This window comes from Sesamum indicum, linkage group LG3, assembly GCF_000512975.1.
Source record: "Sesamum indicum cultivar Zhongzhi No. 13 linkage group LG3, S_indicum_v1.0, whole genome shotgun sequence".
NCBI classification, from domain to species: domain Eukaryota; kingdom Viridiplantae; phylum Streptophyta; class Magnoliopsida; order Lamiales; family Pedaliaceae; genus Sesamum; species Sesamum indicum.
Genome location: NC_026147.1, coordinates 4,439,691 through 4,448,644, shown reverse-complemented (window position 1 = coordinate 4,448,644; position 8,954 = coordinate 4,439,691).

Sequence of the window (8,954 nt, the reverse complement as noted above, 5' to 3'; positions counted from 1 at the left end):
ACACACTAATCATCCACAGTACTGTGCATATTTTCAAATAATTGCATTTTCAAGAATTGCTTTAGTACTTGATTAATTTGTAAGTCTATGCGTTAGTCATGAGGTCGAGAAATTAAATTTAGTATTTTATGAGATTTATTTTTTTATCTAATAAATAAATCTTTGCCTCAATCAAAATTATTAAATTTATTGAAATTAATAAAAATATCATCAAAACAAAATCAATATTTACTCCCAATTGAATTATCACTAATTTATTACAGGTTAAATAAATATTCTTATGATCAAACTACACTCATACGTCTTCATGCGTTAATACACGTGAGAAGTTATATTTTAATCGTTATAAGGGTATTTTAATTGAAAAAAATTATTTAATCTACAATAAATTAATAATAAGTTAATAAAAGGTAGATATAAACGAATTCAATGAATTTTGATTAGCAAATAAATTTATTTATTACATGGAAGCAAACATGAAAGGTGATAGATATTATTTTTCAAATTATATGAAATTTATGTATAATTATATCAAATTTTAAGGAAGGAAATTATAATTATTCCCAAGATTTAAGTGTAGAGATACAAATCAAAAGACCATTTTTTTGTGATTGAATAATGGGGAAGAGAGATGAGAGAAGACATAATAGTCATTGTTTAAGCATCAAATGGTTATCGTTGGAAATTTATGAAGTATCAAATGGTCATCGTGGGGACTTTTTAAGCATCAAATGATCATTTTCGAGACTTTTTCTATGTGATTCTACCAATTGTGTATTTGCAGGTGTTGAATTGAAAATTCAAATCATATTCATTTGAACTGAGGAGTTATAATCATTCAAAAATAAGTTTTTGTTTTCGAAACAAAGAAAAAGTCAAAAGATTGTCTGGAGTTATTGGATCCAACAACCAGCTGTATTCTAATTAAAATACGGATTATACCAGTAAGTATTCTTATTGATTTTATACGTATTTTTTTTTATGGAAGGTAAATTACATTAAAAAGTAAAAATAATGTATATAAAAAACTTATAACGAAGCGTTCTCCCAACCCATCTTTCAAATTCAATAAACTGCTAGCACTTATATAGAATCCGGTCTATAATGTGCTAATAATTTATTAAGTCTGGACTCGTTTTATAACTTTTTACAATTTTCTAAATTTGTCAAAAATCTATTTCGGTCTTATGAAGGGATTGAAATGAAAAATCCTCTCTCAAGTTTCTAATTTTCTTTCGATTTACTTTGTCTATATATATACATGGATGAGAGAAGAATAAAAATATTTTTGATATTATTAATTTTTAATTATAAGATTATTGACCGTATAAAAAAACTAGATTAATTTCATAATAACACTTTAGTCACAAGAACAAATGAGATAAATATTAAATGATAATAGTTTTGATATTATTAATTTTTAATTATAAGAATTATGCATGAAAATATCATAGTATATATTTAGAGATACATTTAGAGTGACAACACAATATAATGACAATAATTATTTATTATCACTATATATATGAGTTAGTATTAATTAACTTTAAATATAATTTTATACCACTATTTCTTACCAATAATAATTATTATCAAAACTATAAAATTCATAATTATGATAAAATAATTTTTTTATTGCTAAATTTTTCTATTTAGTGGATAAATTAATTAATATGCTCATTATTTTTTATTTTCAATGTCTATTTTGTTTCAAGGTTTTAATGATATCATGTAGCCGACGGACATATTATATTTTCTGTTAGCGATTGACAATTGCTTGTAAGTAATGTCTAAATACTCTTATACATAATAACATGTTAGTCGAGTCGTGTTTTCATGTGATATCGTCTACAATTATAAGTGTAATATGTACATTTTTTTTATATTGATGTATTGTAAAAATTGACTAAAATAAATTAAAAAAATATATATGATATTGGCATGCATAAGAATTTCAAAGATACTATGAAATAGTAAGAAGGCAGGATGATAGTGTATTATAACAATAATATTGACATTCAACTTGCCATCTAATAAAACAATTTTTCTCTGTTTTTTATTCTAATTTATTCTTTTAAGAAAATTTTAACATTAGTATTGTCAACTTTTAAAGTAAATTTTTTAGCAAGTAAAAATAAAGGTCATTTTTTAAAAACCTTGCAAACCGCAAAGAATTCTTTCTCGTTGATGTGCCAAATTTTGGCTTATTGTTCTAAGAACAACCATGCTGTATATCTACAAGGTTCTTCCCCTATAGTTGTCTTCTTCATGAGCACTACTGTCCATCTGTAATCATTGGCGTCTGTATAGACTACCAATTCATACTTGTTCTGCTATATAGCAAGCTTTAACAGGTTACTGCAAACCTGTTTCAGCTCACGAACCCTTTTTGTGTGGATTTCTTCCCTTTCCACTTTGAACTCTCCATTTGTTTCAAGAGTGGTCGGAAATCCTTTCTGTATCTTGCAAGATCCTTAACGAAGATACCTGCAAAATTAACAACTCCCAAGAAGCTCTTCAAATGCTTCTTGTCTTTGAGCACATCTGGAAAATTGTGGATTTTCTCCACTATATGCTCATGTGACTCAATACCTGTTTCGTCAATAAGAATTCCTAAAAATTCAATTTTATTGACAGCTATAGTGGCTTTCTTTTCAGAAAGTACTAAACCTTCTTTATGACATGCATCGAAAAATATTTCAAGATATTTAATATGTCCTTTCATATTTTTGGATGCAATTAGTATGTTGTCAATATAGACAAACATGAACTCAAAATAATCTTTAAAAAGATTATCCATTTTTCTTTGAAATACCTGAGGTGCATTAGCTAAACCCATTGAAAGCAATTCCAGATATATTGTCCCTGTGGTGTGGAGAATGCAGTAAATTTCTTTGATTCACTCTCCATCTTAATATGATAAAACCCAAATTTGCAATCGAATTTAGATAACACTTTGCCCCTTTTAATGCAATCAATGAAGTGTTCTCTACTAGGAATGTAATAACCATCAAACTCTAATATCTTATTAATGCCTTGATAGTTAATTACAAACCTGGGTTTACCTCTCTTAATCTCACCATGGTTCCTTACCAGAAAACCAGGGCTGTTGTAGGTAGAGATTACAGGTTCGATGAGTCCAAGATCAATATGCTCTTTGATAATCATCTGCATATCTTTCTTGTCTTTCATGTTCATTTGGATAGGTTTGTATCGAACATACTCATACTTGCACTCTTCCTTGAGCTTTTAAGTAGCTTCGATCTTGTTCCTATCCCACCATGCCAAAGAGTTTTCACTGAAGTTCCTCTGGATAAGCCTCTTGACATTTTCAAGCTCGCTAATATCTAGTGATTTCATTTCCAGTAGTGCTTTTTTTAATGTTCACAATCTCCTCCTCGGATTCCTTATAGAAGTTATCGCTGTCTATGAGTCTCTGTTGCTTGAAAGACAAAAGGACCTTACCAAATTTCCTCTTATCCTGCATTTTTGGATGAGTTAATCTGGCATCAAAATCACCACATTTGTTGCGAAAATTTATTGGCATTATCCTGTTAAATGCCTTTTCTCTTCTCAACACCTGTATCTAACTACCACAGTTAGTAATGAAGATTAACATATTCCTCTGGTTATCTTGCATATATCTTGCAAATATTTGAATAAAATTGTTACTTAGCAAGATATCATCACTTGTATCATGAAAATAAATAGGAGGTGTTTTACCCTAAACCAGGGAGATCACAATGCTTCTCCGATCATGATCTTGGCTTCCCGTATTCCCTTATTGAGAATTAGAATTGTTTGTGAAAAATCTCTTCCTGAAATAATGGGTAAAGTTTCCCTTGCTTCTTTAGGGAAAACTCCAGCTTTTGCCATGCAAATTCCTGATCTTGAATCAATATAAGCTGCAAAATACTCTGTCTTATTGATCATACAACATACCTACAGATATGTATATAGAAAAGGGACTCATCATTCAATCTTTATGGTAACACCATCAAGACTGAGTTCCATTCCGTTACCTTTTTTCCCCCATAGTTTATGATCTTCGAGAAAACTTAACCCCAAAGTCATACTCCCTTTTTCCGTCCGGCAACACCTGTGACTAAAATTTCATGGCCCGTTATTTCTAACATACCTTCACAATTCCCAACAATAGGTTGTTGTAAATGATATAAGTCATCACAAGGGAAAAAAAATTTCTTTCTTAGTGATGTCAAATATAACTTGTATTTCTTTCTATCCTTTAGGGCATCTATGTTTTACGTTATCTACCCAAATCTCTTGAGGAGTTAAAGTTTTTAATAAATCTTTCTCTTTTCTTTTGTAGCCTATAATCCTATCTTCCGAAAAGGACATGCTGCTACTAAACTCAGTTTTACAGCTAGTGTTCTATCTAAAACTGGGTGATCTTTTATGATAATATCAACATCACCACCTATTATGGGTATCCTAATAGGATCTGGTGTCATTACCTTGGCGAATTCCTTGAAAATTCTAGGAATCTCTATATAGTCTTTCCTAAGGAACAAATCTGAATGATGAGTATTGGAAATGACATAAGCTATTCTATAAGTTATAGAATATGGTCTGTTACCTTCTTTCATTAGATCTTTTCTCTTAAAATCTTAATGAAGGGTTAAAACTCTACTGAAATCTTGGTCTACTAGGTTGTATGCAATCTAGGATGAATGTCAACATCAATTTTCCCGCATATAAATTACCTATCATTATTCCAAGACAGTCATCTCTTAAGTTATTGATTCTTCTATCCATTATCGTTAATGAATTTCTAAATCAATTCCTTCCTTAAAAGTTGCTTTTATTACTACTTCAATAGTTCTTATGTGGATCTATTTCATAGTAACAACTACTTCTTCCCTAAGCTTACTTAATTCTTAAAGAATTTCTTCTTTAGTAATTAATTACATCTCCATCACATTACCAGTAAGTTCCATAGGTAGAGCGAACTCATGTGAACTTACTTTGTAGATTATGTGATGCTTCCTTTGGTTCAGTCCTATCTGGTTCAGGACTTTCTCAATTCCTCCAATCCTAAATACATCGTATGGGCTGAGGTTGGGATCTTGTCGCATGATTGTTTCCATAGTTTTGTTTGACACCATCATTCTGGAAAAGAATCCTGATAGGCTTTTGGAAGTTTGAACCCTATCTCCCTCGTTGTAATTATTCTGACTCGGTTGAAGATCCATCCGAATCAGTCTCCATTTCCTCCTCATAGACACTTTCGTCTGAAGGAAGATCTTCGAATTGGTAGATGGGTACCAAATCGTCATAGTAAACTGCATCTAGAATATCATCCGTGGTTTCAATTTTTCGCAATTCACCATGTTTCTGCAGGTAATCGGGAGATACATGTCCTTTTTCTCTGCAAGTCTAGCAATTGCAGCCTTTGAAACTTCCATTGGCTCAGGTATGGGCCCATCTGAAGTTTTTCTTGTAGGGATTCTTCCGGTGTATCTTGCATCTGGTCGTCTAGATCCTTGGCATGAAACCCTTGTTGGTCCTATTCTCTATCCAGATTTATATGTTCTGGCTTTGGACTTGGACCACTATGATCCCCGCCGGGAAAAGGTTCTCCTGGACTCCTAGGATAGGAGTTACTACTTTGCTTCCTCCTTTTCCTTGGCTCGCTTGATTCTCCTATTATAGTTGGAAAATCATTATTATCACAACAGAGAGAAGTTCGTTTGATTTTACCTCTCAGTCTTTTCATGTTCTTCTGGATGGATGCTTGATAACATCAATCCTTCAGTTTGTCTTTAAGAAAAGACATTTTTCACGCCACTGAATCTAGCTGTCCTTCAGGTACTTTGTATGACTGAATCAACATTTTCCTCCATGGATGGCATATTTTTGCGAAGAACATTGGAGCTGCTACCTCTGTTTCTACTCCACTTTAGAAGAAATACTTGCAGAACCAATAGATATATTCATATACTGCGCAAATACTTCTTAATTCAAGGCTAAAGAGAGCCTGTGCATATTCTCTAGTCTTTTCTGGTCTACTTACTTCGAAGTATTCATCTCCGATAAAGTGTATCTTGATAAGACTTCCTAGTCGGTCTGCTATCGCCCCTTTCGAATCTCCTGCGAGGATGCTGGCTTTGGTATCTTCTAGGGTATTATCTCATCTGATCTTCACTGATCCCTCCAAGCTTAACTCCACAAGCTTTATGAAGTTTTCCTTGTCGAGCTCCAGGGTGGTTGCTGCTATCTTGATGGCTGCAACCCATCTATCAATTTCTCGGTGTTTCAGAAATCAATAATATCTAAGTTAAGTATAGCGCCGTATGAATGTAAGGGTTGGAGTTTGGTCCTTGCCCAAGATGTATTTTCAGGCACTCTATTTGGATTCCTTCCTGGATTTTCTTTTAGCCTGGTTCCCACAACCGTTGGAGTGGCATTAGTGTGGAAATCAACACTTTCTCTCATCGGTTGATCCTGTGGAGAATCATTAGAACCTGTACTTCCCTTCGGCAGTGGTAATGATGGAGTGATTTCATTTGTCTGGATATTGACTAAATCCACAAGCCTAAGTTGGGAAAAAGACTCTGCCAATTCTTGTAGATCTGATAGATTCGCTCTTGTTACCTCCATTATTTTATAGATATGATAGATGTGATAATCAGATCTTCTCTGGACTTCGGCTTTTGGAATCTCCATGGCCTTTCCTTTCTGGTGTAGAAGAGGTATTGTTCCAAGGGCGTCCTGATTCGCTTTTGTCTGGATCTAGATGTCTCAAGGCTCTCCCTTTGATTTTTCTTCAGATCTATAATTTTTGCCTTCAGATCTGTAAGGCCCTTTTGTAAATCGGAAGGATCTTAAGGACCTCGTCCAACTTTTGGCTCAAGAATTCTATTTTCATAGGTATACGGATTAACCTATGTCTATAGTCTTGAACCGATTTTTGTATCTCCCTCAAATTTTGGGAGATCTTTGATGTATCCGACTCAAATTCTTTCCAATTAGTCATAATTTTTAGAACTGAAATTATGCAGGAATTTATCCGTTTCGCTTCTCCTAGTTGGGATTCTACCATGAACTTAAGTGGAGTGTAGACGTCTCACTGTATTCCTTGGTAGCACTTGTCGAACCTCAAAATTTTCTCAACCATTCTTTTTCTACTTCCGGCGTGAGAAAACTTGGATCAATCCTCTTGGGACCGTTGTAACACTTGTCAAGAATTTTCATGAGAAATTCTCTTCTTTGTATTTTCAGAATCTGGAAATATTCCTTGTTTTTAGAGTAACTCGAACTTTCGTTCGGTTCCATTTACTCTTAAAAGTTTCCTCCGTTAGTGGATAAATAGTATCAAAATATAATATAATCATCTATTTTTTCAATAAACCTAGGCTCTGATACCATTCTATTCGCCAGCCCCTTGTAACTCGGGTGTCCCAATAGAAGGCACCTATCAGTTTGCTAACCCAGAACCGGTGGCTTCTTGGCAAGGCCCTTAGAGGTCACCCCCAACAAAGAGCTGCGCTTCGGGACTAGGCAAGGTCGCCAATGTCACGCAGCAGAGGATCAGGATTTTTATAAGCTCTGATACCATTTTGGCGAGCATAGATGAAAAATTAGAATTTTAGTGTAAACAGACTAAACAACTCTTTTAAATCTGCACAGGGGTAAAATTGTCCAAAAATCCGTCTGTGGTCCTAATTTAAGCGATTCTCCAAGATACTGGACTTAATTGAAAATGTGTAAACATAATGGACTAAAATTAAATGCCGAAAAACTTATTGGACCAAATTAATCTTTTTCCCTACATACCATCTTAAGCTTGTGGGCCCTAACAGAGGACAACCCCGCAGTAGATGGTACAATTGCATGCGGGTTGCCTACCCGATTGACTTTATTTTTCATTGATTGTGCCTGGAATTCTAGGCTCGCCCAATACTCCAAAAGCAAGCTCCAAATCTCCTCGGCCAGCCACAGCGATCGGGCCAATTGGTTTCAAGCCTCGGTGAACCTCTTTCCTAGGATCTTACTTGTCGCGACTTGACGACTTTGAACAACGACTCATCGCAGTGCCACCAGTACGATAGCTGCAAATTCCATACAAACTAGAAAGAATATAACTATTAGACTAAAAATATAAGTATTACTTAAAATTAAGTGTCATTCCTTTTAAATTGTTAAACAAGAATATATGGTGCTCCTGCGGAATCTGCAAAATGTTCCTTTTAGTGACGTCAACCAAACTTTTTGCAGTAATTAATAACATTGTATGAATTATATTTCGTTTCTCTTGTATTATGGTGAAAAGATTATTAATGTTGTACAAGTACTGATAAGTACTACCATTGCCTTCATAACAAGTAAAATTTATTTATTTTTTGGAGTAGGAAGAATTAATACATTATTTTATAAATAAAGAATAATAATAGTGACATCTATCCTTGAGTACACAAATTTGAAAAAAAAATGTAATAAAACTTGTGCGTAGGCCTGTCAACGAGTCGAGCTCGAGTCGAGCTCGACCATTTTTGTCGAGCTCGAGCTCGAGCTCGAGCTCGACTCAGGATCTTCGAGCTCGAGCTCGAGCTCGAGCTCGGAGCTCGCCAAGCTCGACAGCTCGAGCTCGATTTACCTTGTTTTGAATTATGAGTTTGAGCACATTTATACAATAATTTATTTTTAATCAACTAATCATTTAAAAAGACAAACAAGCCTACTAAATTCACGAAACCAAATAGAAACCACAATATGAGATCGAATCATAAAATTTTGCATATATATAGTTAATTATGTTCATACCATCTAATGTGATCTAATTGACGCAGTCTTGACTCTTGTATATATTTAAATTTCATTTGAATCGGGTGCCCCGAATTTTAAAATTTCATAATTATTGATTAAACTTTTTTAATCTCATTATATATATAATAAAATAATAATTAGAATTGTTCAACCATCATCATCATCAT